General features: G+C 37.0%; 1 pseudogene; it reads left to right on the top strand.

The window, feature by feature from the left end:
- Nucleotides 1-2,201: 2,201 nt before the first annotated feature.
- Nucleotides 2,202-12,005, top strand: LOC129024127 (telomeric repeat-binding factor 1-like; annotated as a pseudogene).
- Nucleotides 12,006-13,583: the final 1,578 nt, after the last annotated feature.

Below are 13,583 nucleotides of genomic sequence, written 5' to 3'. Positions count from 1 at the left end.
GCAGATTCTGGTAAGTTGAGATGTATAGGGAGAGTCTAAAGTAACCAACAAGAAACTAACAAAAAATGTAGTAAAAAATAGAATAAATTCTAACGTTATAAAATATTCACTTAATGCAAAAGAAAGTAGACAAAAGGGAACAGAGGAACAAGAAAGGCACAACATATGCAGAAAAGAAAAAGTAAATTTGCAGACACAAATCCAACTATATTAATAATAATATTAAATGTGAATGGATTAAGCAATCCAATCAAAAGTCAGAGATTGCAAGAATGGATGAAATAATATCCAACCATATCTTATCTAAGGAGAGATACTTCAGGTTCAAAGATAAAAGTGGATAGAAAGTAAAACGATGGAAAAATGTATATCACACAAAGATAAACCATAAGAAAACTGGAGAGACTATACTATTATCAGCCAAAGTAGGCTTTAAACAAAACATGTTAATAGAGATGAAGAGGTACATTTTATAATGATACTCAATGGTGAGAGTCTGAATTGTTTTCTCTAAGACCTGTAACAGTACAAGGCTGTTTGCTTTCACCAATTTTATTAAACATTGTAATGGAAGTTCTAGCTACATCAATTAGAAAAGAAACAGAAAGCATCCAAATTGGAAAGGAAGAAGTAAAACTATCTCTATATGTTAATGACATGATCTTATATGTGGAAAATCCTAAAGAATACACACACCTAAAAAAATAGGTAAAGCTAATAAATGAATTCAGCAAAGTTGCAGGATACAAAATCAACACACAAAAGCATGCTACATCTATACTAGCAATAACAAAATGAAATGAAGAAAACAATTCCATTTACAATAGCATCAAAAAGAAGAAAATATTTAGGAATAAATTTAACACAGGAGGTGCAAGGCTTGTACACTGAAAACTACAAAGCATTATTGAAATAAATTAAAGACCTAAATAAAAAGGCATTCCATGTTTATAGACTGAAAGACTTACTGTTAAGATGTCAATACTACTCAAAATGACTTACAGATTCAATGCAATCCCTATCAAAATCCAAATGACCCATTTTGTAGAAATTGAAACGTTCATCCTAAAATTAATAATGAATTTCAAGGCCCAAATAGCCAAAACAATCCTGATAAAGAAAAACTAAGCAGGAGGACTCACAGCCCCTGATTTAAAAACTTACTACAAAACTACAGCAATCAAAACTGGCATAACAATAGATAGAGCAATAAAATAAAATTGAGAATCCAGCAATAAACCCTTACATTTGTGGACAACTGATTCTTGACAAGGGTGCTAAGACAATTTAATGGAGAATGAAAGGTCTTTTCAACAACTGGTGCTGGGACAACTAAATAACCACAGGCAAAAGAGTAAAGTCACCTTCTTTCCTTATATCATACATGAAAATTAACTGAAATAGATCAAATATTACATGATTCCATTTATACCAAATGTTCAGAATAGCTAAATTCATAAAGATAGCAAATTAGTAGGTTAAGAGTAATTTACATTGGTATACTCTGCCTGCCCTCACTCCAAGAATAGTTCAAAATAAGTTGTACCCTGTAATGCAGTTCACAGAAATACGAACCATTGTGAATTACACAGACTTACCATGAGAAAGAGATGGTACATAACAGTATACAATGGAACATTTCAGTAAAATCATGACAATATGACTAGTTTTGTCTTCATATATTAATGGGCTGAATTGTGTCCCTGCCCAAAATTCCTATGTTGAAGCCCTAACTCCTAGTACCTCAGAATGTGACTATATTTGGAAATAGGGCCTTTAAAGAGGTGATTTAGTAAAAATGAGGCCTTTTAGGATGGGCCCTAATCCAATCTGACTGGTGTCCTTATATGAAGAGAAAATTTGAATATACAAAGAAAAACCAGAGTCACATACACAGAGGAAAGATCCTGTAAGGACAACCAAGAAGGTGGGTACCTGCAAGCCAAAGAGAGATCTCAGAAGACACTAAGCCTGTCAACACCTTAATATTGGACTTCTAGCCTCCAGAACTATGAGAAAATAAATTTCTGCTGTTAAATCCACCCAGTCTGTGTTAAAGCCATCAGTTACCATCTTACTTGGAACCTGGAAATAAAGGAATCCTGGTCCCTTGTGATGACATCTGTCCCTAAGAACATCTGCTAAGTGGTCAAGAGCCAATTATGTTGGGTAAGGTATAATAACTCTTACTGACTTGCGGAATGAAACAGAACTGTACTACTACCATTGCACGATATGGTATAACATTAGCATTGCTGGTAAGGTTCTATTACCTTATGTTAATAAGTCATATAATACAGATAATGGTAATTATATGTATTGTGAAATTTAATTAAAGCTTCCTCAGGATCTGATATCAGTGAAAAATTATTGGCTTGAGGAGGAACTAAATCTAGTTAACCACCAGCTAATTAATATGCTAAATAACTGTAGGTAAGTTTATCATAAAGCACAAATATCATTAGACCAAGGGAAGAAGCAATCAAATTACTACAAAAATATGAAGAAAATATGAAGATGTATACAATGGCTTTATCGATGAATTAATTGCTTCTTCAGGTCTATATCTTGCACCAGCTCCTCCAAATGTTGGACATTCTCATGCTAATATTATTAATATATCTATTATAAAATACAATAGTTTTCCTTTAAGAGAGCCTGAGCCTAGGGCCAGGAAGGTAGACTGTACAGGAAACAGTTGACTCAGCAGGTGTGAGTTGCTCAAACTTGTACATTTTCAGAAGGGTCTATTGTCATGAATGGTCCTTGTCCAGCTACTGGGAATTCAGGTCTTGGAATGTTCTAACTAATAAGATTGTTTTGCATACTTGGAACTTTTACAACCACAGTGTACCAATTTGTCTACATATTCTGTGAGGTCCACTGCTTGCCCAGCATGTGGAAGACAGAGCACAGACCAGTATGATGTAGCCTACACCTGCTTTTGCCCCTCCACCAGCTTAACACAAAATGCAGAAACTTTTGGGAGCTCTATGGTCCCACCATTGCCTGAGACACCAAAGTACCTCCTCTGGGTAATGTAAAGCAAGCACAAATCCCACCACTACCACCACAGCTGGTGCTCTCTTGAAATCGCCATCTCTTGGCTGGAGGCCAACCAATACAGTCCACTACAGCATCTCCAGGTAGAATAACAGTGTCTAGAAAGGAAAAAACTTGTGTGTGACCTCAGCTATCACCACTGCCTGGAGCACCCTGGCTAACCAGGAGGTCCTGAGTCTGTCCACATGACCAGATAATTACTACTGCAACTGGCATTACAGAAAGCTGTCATACTTAGGCTATTTATAACCGAGGAATCTCAAAGAGTGGACATCACCCCCATGTCACCCCCATCAGTGCTGGTGTTGGTACCCACTGCTGGGAGACTTGAAGGCAGGCGATATCACTGGATCCCCTGCAGACATTCCCCAGCACCAGCCTGGAATGTGTCAGCTCCACTGCGCAGCTAGACCCAGAGAAGCGGCAGCACTCAGAGTAGTCTGGCTCTCAGGGACTCCTACTCCTAGGGGAAGTGGCAGCGTACCACATCAAAGTAGCACCCTTGTAGGACCAAAAAAAAAAAAAAAAATCAGATGGAAGGCCTTGCATTCCAGAAATTTCTACTATTTCTACTTGTGGGAAGTTTCCTTCAGCAGAGGCACAGGTAAGGTGCTGGGCTCAGCAGGGAGAGTCTGTGGCTTTACCTTAACAGTCAGGCAGCCCTGGTGCTTGTGAAGGGTCTTGGAGAAGGGGACTTCTTTTCCCACTCGTCCACCATTGAAGACAAAGCTTGGGCTTCCACCATGGGAGCTCAGCATGGGTGCATCTATAGACAGCCTTTCTGGAACACTTCAAGGTGATTGTATCCCCACAGAAGTAGTGCCCTCCAGGTTCAGGCTTACATGAGGAGTAGAGTCACAATACTTCTCTACTTGGACTATCAATATTCTTTCAGATAAAAAGAGGTACCTGTCTGATCTGAATAGCTGAAACACTGAGTCAGGAGTGTGACTGGCAATGGGATTGCTTTCTGGCTAGCCTAGCAGGGGAGCTGACATGGCTCCCACACTTCCTCCTGATAAGACCTTAGTGCATTAACACTGAGAGCTCCTCCAACCACTGTTTTCAAGGCTGGGACCTCTTCCCAACATGGGGTATTCTATTTATCCACCTGTTTTAGCCACAGCCAGTTTCTATCTGGGGACACCCCCTCTACTGACCTGAAGCGTAAACTATTCAACCCAATAAATAAAATACAGAAGAAAAATAAATACATAAAAAAGTGCGGACTACAGGGGAAAGAGACAAGTTTCAAAAGATACCTCTGCCACTCCAACCCCACAGGAAACAGTGAACTTACTCATATACCAAGCACACTGCTACTAAAACAAGCATCTGGGGAAGTTAACATACAAAGACTCTCTATAACCAAGGAACTCATACAGAGTCTTCAGCCTTGAAAGCACCAAAAACGGAATAGGCTACAATAAACTGTAAACATTAAACTCAAATCCTTAAGGGGGGAAAGAAATTTTTAAAACACAGTTTAATAAAAAATCAATTCAAGAATAATTAGAAAAAATAATCTAGCCAAATTAGAAGGAACCAAAAAAGTAATTTTGGCAATGTGGCAAAATAGGGTTCTATAACACCCTCAAAAATTCACACTAACTCTCCAAGAATGGATCCAAACCAAGAAGAAATCATTGAAAAACCAGATAAAAAATTCAAAAGGTTGATTGTTAAGCTACTCAAGGAGATACGAAAGAAATGTAAAAACCAATATGAAGAAATGTTAAAAAAAATTCAGAATGTGAATGAAAAATTTTCTAAAAGATGGATATTTTAAAGAAAAAACAATCAGAACTTTTGCAAATGAATTACACATTTAGGGAATTACAAAATATAGTGGAAAGTTTTAAGAATACACTAGACGTGGTAGAAGAACGAATTTCACAGTTCAAAGACAAGGCTTTTGAATTAACTCAATCAGACAATTTTTTTAAATATCAAAATAAATGAACAAAGTCTCCAAAAAACATGGGATTGTGTAAAAGGGCCAAACCTAAAAAGGAATGGTATTCCTGAGGGAGAAAAGGGAGCAAAAAGTTTGGAAAACTTATTTTAGGGAATAATTGAGGAAAAGCTCCCGGACCTTGATAGAGATTTAGATATCCAAATACAAGAAGCCTGAGAGAAATCCTGAGAGATTCATTGCAAAAAGGGAATCACCAAGGCAAACAGTCATTAGGCTTTCTAAACTCAAAGAGAAGTGAGATAAAAGCATCAGGTAACCTAAGAAGGAAAACCTATCAGACTAACAGCAGGCTTCTAAGCAGAAACTTTACAAGCCAGAAGGGAATGGGGTCCTATCTTTAGCCTCCTTAAACAGAATGACTGTCAGTCAAGAATTTTGTATCCAGCAAAACTAAGTTTCATAAATGGAAGATAAATAGTCTTTTTCTGACAAACGCTGAGAGAATTTATCACTACCAGACCAGCTCTACAAGAAATGCTAAAATTAGTTCTAAATCTTGAAACAAAAGGTCAATATCCAACAGAATAGAACCTCTTGAAAGCATAAAACTCACAGGGCCTATGAAACAATAACACAATGAAGAAAACAAAGCATAGGTATCAACTAATATGATGAATAGAACAGCACCTCACACTCCAACATTAACCTTGAATATAAATGGCCTAAATGCTCCACTTAAAAGATAACAGATAGGCAGAATAGAGTTTAAAAATCACAAACCAAATGTATGCTACCTTCAAGAGACTTGCCTAATATGTAAGGACTCATATAGACTCAAGGTACAAGGGATAGAATATATACTAAATACAAATGGAAACCAAAAGAGAGCAGGAGTATCTATTCTTATATCAGATAAAACAAACTTTAAAGCATCAACAATAAAAAAATACAAGGAAAGTCATGATGAAATGATAAAGGGATCGATCCCACAAAAAAAATTACAATCCTAAATATACATGCACCTAACTCTGGAGCTCCTAGATTCATAAAACAATTACTACTAGTCCTAAGAAAAGACATAGACAGCAGCACAATAATAGTGGGGAACTTCAGCACTCCACTGACAGCACTGGACAGATCCTCAAGGCAGAAAGTCAACAAAGAAACACTGAATTTAAGCTGCACTCTAGAACAAATGGACCTAACAGATATTTACAGAACTTCTACCCAAGAACAACAGAATATACTTTATTTTCATCAGCACATAAAACATTGTCCAAAATAGAGCATATAATAGGCCACAAGTCTCAAAACATTTTAATAAACTGAAATCATACCCAGTAACTTTTCAGACCACAGTGGAATAAAACTAGCAATCCACTCTGAAAGGAACCCTCAAAACTATACAAATACATGAAAATTAAACAATCTGCTCCTGACTGACTTTTGGGTTAACAATGGAATCAAGATGGAAATTTAAATATTATTCAAAATGATTAATAATAATGACACAACTTATCAAAATCCCTGAGTTACAGCAAAAGCAGTGCTAAGAGGAAAGTCTATAGTACTAAATGCCTACATTAAAAAGTCTGAAACGTCACAAATTGACGACCTAAGGTCACACCTCAAGGAACTAGAAAAACAAGAACAAACCAAACTAAAAGCTAGCAGAAGAAAAGAAATAACAAAGATCAGAACACAACTAATGACACTGAAACAAAAATAAAATGAAATCAAAAAGATCAATGAAATGAAAACTTGATTATTTGGAAAGATTAAAAAAATTGATAGACCATTAGGTAGATTAACTAAGAAAAGAAGAGAGAAGATTCAAATAAGCTCAATTAGAAATGAAAATGGAGACATTAAAACTGACACCAAAGAAATACAAAAGATCATTTGAAACTACTGTGAACACCTCTATGCACATAAACTAGAAAATCTAGAGGAAACAAATAAATTCCTTGAAACATATGGCCTTCCCAGATTAAATCAGGAAGAAACATATACCCTGAACAGACCATTAACAAGCAGCAAGACTGAATCAGTAAGTTAAAAATTGCCAAAAATAAAGCCCAGTTCCAGATGATTCACAGCTGAATTATACCAGACATTCAAAGAAGAATTGGTACCAATCCTACTGAAACTATTACAAAAGATTAACAGGGAAACTTCCCTAACTCATTTGATGAAACCAGTATCACCCTGATACAAAAACCAGTAAAGGACACAAAAACAACAACAAAAAAAATGACAGACCAATATCCCTGATGAACACAGATGCAAACAACCTCACAAAAATACTAGCAAACTGAATCCAACAGCACCTCAAAAAAGATAATACACTATGATAAAGTGGGTTTCATCCTAGGGATGCAGGAATGGTTTAACACAAGTCAGTCAATAAATGTGATACATCACATAAACAGAATTAAAACAAAAACCATATGATCATCTTAATAGATTCAGAGAAAGCATTCAATAAATTCCAGCATAACTGTAAGATAAAAATCCTTAACAAACTAAGTATAGAAGGGACATACCTCAAAATAATAAAAGCCATATATGACAAACCCACAGACTTTATCATAGTAAATCAGGAAAAGTTGAAAGCATTCCCACTGAGAACTGGAACAAGTCAAGGATGGCCACTTTCACTACTTCTATTTAACATAGTACTGAAAGTCATAGCCAGAGCAATCGGGCAGGAGAAAGAAATAAAGGGTATTCAAATTGGAAAAGAAGGAGTGAAAATATTGCTGTTTGCCAATGATAGGATTTTATACGTAGAAATACCTAAAGACTCCTCCAAAAGACAACTATATTTGATAAACGAACTCAGTAAAGTCTCAAGTTACAAAATCAGTATACACAAATCAGTAGCCCTGCTATAACCAATGACCAAGCTGAGAAGGAAATCAGGGACTCAATCCCTGTTACAATAGCTACAAAAAAAAAAAAAAAAAAAACCTAGGAATATACTTAACCAATGAGGTAAAAGATCTCTACAATGACAACTACAAAAGTACTAAAAGAAATCGTAGATGACACAAACGAAACCACATCCCATGCTCATGGATTGAAAGAATCAATATAGTGGAAATGAGAATACAGCTCAAAGCAATCTACAGATTCAATGTAATTCCTAACAAAATACCAACATTATTTTTTAGAGATTTAAAAAGTTAATCCTAAAATTCGTAGGGAACCACAAAAGAGTACAAATAGCCAAAGCAATCCTTAGCAAAAATAGCCAATCTGGAACCATAACATTACCTGACTTCAAATTATACTACAAGACTACAGTTACCAAAACATCACAGTACTGGCATAAAAGTAGATACACAAATGGAATAGAATAGAGAACCCAGAAATAAAGCCAAACATCTACAACCTACTGATTTCCAACAAAGCATACAAAAACATAAATTGAGAAAAAGACACTCTATTTAATAAATTGTGCTGGGTAAACTGGATATCCACATGTAGAAGAATGACACTGGATCCCTATATCTCACCTTTTATAAAAATCAACCCAAGATGGATCAAATACTTAAATCTAAGACGTGAAAACATTTAAAATTCTAGTAGAAAACCTATGAAAAATTCTTCTGGACATTGGCTCAGGCAAATAATTTATGAATATGTGTTGAGACCAGCTCGGTCAGGGAGACCCTAACCCAGTGGTGCTACAGGAATTAAAGACACACACACAGAAATATAGGTTGTGGAGTGGGAAATCAGGGGTCTCACAGCCTTCAGAGCTGAGAGCCTTGAACAGAGATTTACTTACATATTTATTGACAGCAAGCCAGTGATAAGCATTGTTTCTATAGATTAACTAAAAGTATTCCTTATGTCAAATAAAGGGATGGGCCGAGGTAAAGGGATGGGCTCTGGCTAGTTATCTGCATCATGAACATGTCCTTAAGGCACAGATTGCTTATGCTATTGTTTGTGGTTTAAGAATGCCTTAAGTGGTTTTCCGCCCTGGGTGGGCCAGGTGTTCCTTGCCCTCATTGCGGTAAACTGACAGCCTTCCAGCGTGGGCATCAGGCTATCACAAGCATGTCACGGTGCTGCAGAGATTTTGTTTATGACCAGTTTTGGGGCCAGTTTATGACCAGATTTTGGGGCCTGTTCCCAACTTGTCTCCCTTCTTTGTTTTGCAAAGCGATAAAAGCAAAGGCAGCTTTGTCAAGTTGAGCTACTTCTCACAGGAGTCAGGATCCGCATCTGCAGACTATATAAAGACAAACAACACAGATTAAAAGCACAATCATTGAAATCACAGAGCTTCTAAGTGTTTTTATCCATTTTAATGGGTTACTAGCTGCTAATCTGTCTGTAGCTCCTTCGAGCACTCCAGTTCTGGCATTAAGGTCAGGTGTGCCTGGGATGCTTTAAATATTTTTCTTTTTTTTGCAATATCCAAAGACAAGTTTGCAGAGTGTCCTTTTAGATGCTTTTTTATTCTTTCCCAAATTTTGATCTTATTAAGAGGTATTAATAGTTGCCACAAATCCTTATGTTTAGCTCCTACAATGGGCCATATCATTTGAGGTTGAGGTGCCACTATACTGCCATGGTTCCAGAGAATAAGAACTCTTGCCATATATCTTACCATTTGTACCATCTGGCCATTTTGTTCAGACCAGTTGAACACAGTGTGGCTGTGACATGTAGACTGAGAGGTACAATTCAAGCTAAACATCCCCTTAGGGGACCAATCAATAATGATTCCATAGGAATCGTTGTGCAGCACCTCTGCCTGTTATGCAATGCAATCTTCTTAAAAAAGTATGTTCATTTTTTCTGGCCAGGTTCAATTTTGTTTACAAATAGATTTTTGAGGGCGGTATGCCTCAATTATAGGAGCATATTTATTATGGTAAATATTGAGATCAGAAAGCACGTGTAACTGTGTCATAAAGTGATTATATCCAGGCATTATTACCAGCCAAGATTGACAAATATGCCCAATAAGTATAACTGATCTCTGTGTCAGCCCTTGTTGAAGGAATACTCACGGCAATGGTGATCACTGCTATCATAGCTACCATTAAATTACTCATTGTGACTGGTTGTCCCGCTTTCCTCAGGTTTTCTTCCACCATCTGTGACAGCTTCTTGATCTGTTCCCAGGTGGATGGCTGTGTTCGATGGATGTTGCTCATGACAGTTGGGGTCCTCCTCAGCATCAGTCTTGACATGACTGCAACTGGGGGGTCCTCGGCATCCTCCCAGAATCTCTTCCTCAGCATCTGGCTCATGATAAGGTTTCAGGTGTCCTGATGGTATCCAAATCAGTGTTGATTTTGGCCTAGAGAAACACAAGCATAACCTCTACCCCAAGTTATTATTTTACCTATTTCTCAACTTTTTGGTATTGGATATCTCCACCAAACCAGTTGTTCTGCTTCTGTCTTTGCAGCTGGTTTCTGTAGATGCTGTTCAGCTGCTGCTAACATCTGGCCTTTAGGCAGGCTCAAAAAATTTAAAGCTGGACCCCGAGCCCACGGGGCTGTGCGGATGGTAGGGATGCTGACCCTACTGAGGAGCAGATGGCAGAAACAGAGAGAAACGATGAGGCGCAGTTCAAGTGCCAGGAACTGCTCGAGTGCCAGGTGCAGGTGGGGGCCCCCGAGGAGGAGGAGGAGGACGTGGGCCTGGTGGCCGAGGCCAAGGCTGTGGCTGCTGGCTAGATGCTCGATTTCCTCTGCCTCTCTCTTTGCCAAGCTTTCTGCGACGACCACCCCGAGGACTTCCGCTGGACCCTCAACAGCACAGAGGCTATTATTCATGGACTATCCAGTCTAACAGCTTACCAGCTGAGAACGATATACGAATGTCAGTTTTTGACAAGAATTGCAGCAGGAAAAACCCTTGATGCACAGTTTGAAAATGATGAACGAATTACACCCTTGGAATCAGCCCTGATGATTTGGGGTTCAATTGAAAAGGAACATGACAACTTCACGAAGAAATACAGAATTTAATTAAAATTCAGGCTATAGCTGTTTGTATGGAAAATGGCAACTTTACAGAAGCAGAAGAAGTCTTTGAAAGAATATTTGGTGATCCAAATTCTTATATGCCTCTCAAAAGCAAATTGCTTATGATAATCTCTCAGAAAGATACATTTCATTCCTTTTTTCAACACTTCAGCTACAACCACATGATGGAGAAAATTAAGAGTTATGTGAATTATGTGCTAAGTGAAAAATCATCAACCTTTCTAATGAAGGCAGCAGCAAAAGTAGTAGAAAATAAAAGAACAAGAACAATAACTTCTCAAGATAAACCTAATGGTAATGATGTTGAAATGGAAACTGAAGCTAATTTGGATACAAGAAAAAGGTCTCACAAGAATCTTTTCTTATCTAAGTTGCAACATGGAACCCAGCAACAAGACCTTAATAAGAAAGAAAGAAGAGTAGGAACTCTTCAAAGTACAAAAAAGAAAAAAGAAAGCAGAAGAGCCACTGAAAGCAGAATACATGTTTCAAAGAGTCAACCGGTAACTCCTGAAAAACAGTGAGCTAGAAAAAGACAGGCATGGCTTTGGGAAGAAGACAAGAATTTGAGATCTGGCATGAGGAAACATGGAGAGGGAAACTGGTCTAAAATACTATTGCATTATAAATTCAACAACCGGACAAGTGTCATGTTAAAAGACAGATAGAGGACCATGAAGAAACTAAAACTGATTTGCTCAGACAGCGAAGACTGATTGTGTTTGTAAAAGCTTGATGAAAGGACAGTTAAGTATTTTGATCACTGCATTTTGTTTGAAACTTGTGTCACTGATGTATTTTAAAACTTTTGTTTAAACCATTACAGTATTTTTCTGTGACCATCAATTAATATGTGGGTTTGTGCTATAAGAGTTAAAGCATATGCTATCATTGTATTCTTTAAGAACCTTATTTTGATAAAATGTAAATTTGTTGAACCCTGCCACATTTAGTATCCCCACCCCCAAATCCTGTTCCAATGAAAAAATTAAAACCTGATACAAAAAAAAAAATTTCAGTTAACCTATTTTGTGTCTGTAGGCTGACCTCAACCCTGTAACATAACCCATTAAAATGAATTTTTTTTTTTTTTAAGACAGAGTTTCTCTCTGTCACCCAGGCTGGAGTGCAATGGCACAATTTCAGCTCACTGCAACCTCTGCCTCCTGGGTTCAAGCGATTCACCTGCCTCAGCCTCCTGAGTAGCTGGGATTACAGGCACACACCATCACGCCCAGCTAATTTTTGTATTTTTAGTAGAGATGGGGTTTCACCATGATGGTCAGGATGGTCTCGAACTCCTGACTTCATGATCCACCCACCTCAGCCTCCCAAAGTGCTAAGATTACAGACGTGAGCCACTGAGTCCTGCCTAAAATGAATTTTCTAGATGATTGAATAACAGTAGTCCTTTGATAGGAGATAATGACTTGGTTTATGGCCTTAATATACTACATAATTAGTTAAGATGTTTATTAATAGAATGATAAATGTACAGAGTAACCTATAAGCATGACATACTTTTGCTTTCAGTAGTTTCATGTAAAGAAAAAAACTTGAAAATAGTAATACCTGAGGACCCATGGGGATAACAGACACTGGAGAGGTAGGTTGGGGAGCGGGAGCAAGAGCTGAAAAACTACCTACTGGGGACTCTGCTCACTACCTGGGTGACAGGATCATCTGTACCCCAAACCTCAACATCACACAGTATACCCAGCTAACAGACCTGCCCATGTGTTCCCTGAATCTAAAATAAAAATCAAAATAATTTTTTTTAAAAAAGAAAAATACAATAGTATTACCCATGGGACAAAATTTGTACTATTAGCAAGAATCATTTTGTGTCTCATTTAGAAACAATTTGACTTTTGTTCCAGTGTTTAAACTTTGACAAAAATGGTTTTGAATAGATCTTTGTAACCTGATGCCATAAATACAAGATTCTCTGATACCTTCATTTAACATATCAATATTGGGCCTAAAACAGTATTCTGTAAAGCTTAAATTGGTATTAACTATGATCATCTTCATGTCTATGATAGATAATAAACAAGGTCATACATACCTTACTAAACAATTTTGGTTTTTCACCAACATTTTATTCTTTAAAAGATTTAGACTAACAGAATTATTTAGCATTTCGAGTCATGTGCTTTATTTAGCAAGTGAGTAAAAATATTGGAATACTGAAGTATTTGCATAAAAAATCAAATGGTAGTGTTTTGTAATCTCTATTGTATTTCCTATTAAGGTTTCATATATTACTTTCCCATTGTTCCTGAATTTGTTATCCTGTATATAAACAGAAACAAGGATGAGTAAAAAAAAAAAAAAAAAAAAAAAAATTTGAAGCTAATAATGTTAGATTCAATTATATATGGGCTGTCCTGCAATCCCTGTTTCTCCCTCTTTTTTTGTTTTTGTCATCAGTTGTTCATCTGTATGAAATCCTAACTGAGCATTGTAATAAATCTCTTCCCCATAAATTTATAGGTATAGAAGTTATAATTGGTTGAATAGTCCCAGGTTGTTCATCGGGCCCTTCACAAGGCAAAATATAACTACTTGGATATACTTCA

The sequence above is a fragment of the Pongo pygmaeus genome, chromosome X, assembly GCF_028885625.2.
Source record: "Pongo pygmaeus isolate AG05252 chromosome X, NHGRI_mPonPyg2-v2.0_pri, whole genome shotgun sequence".
In the NCBI taxonomy this organism is placed as follows: domain Eukaryota; kingdom Metazoa; phylum Chordata; class Mammalia; order Primates; family Hominidae; genus Pongo; species Pongo pygmaeus.
Note: the sequence above shows the minus strand (reverse complement) of the source record. Positions and strands in the feature narration are given on the sequence as shown.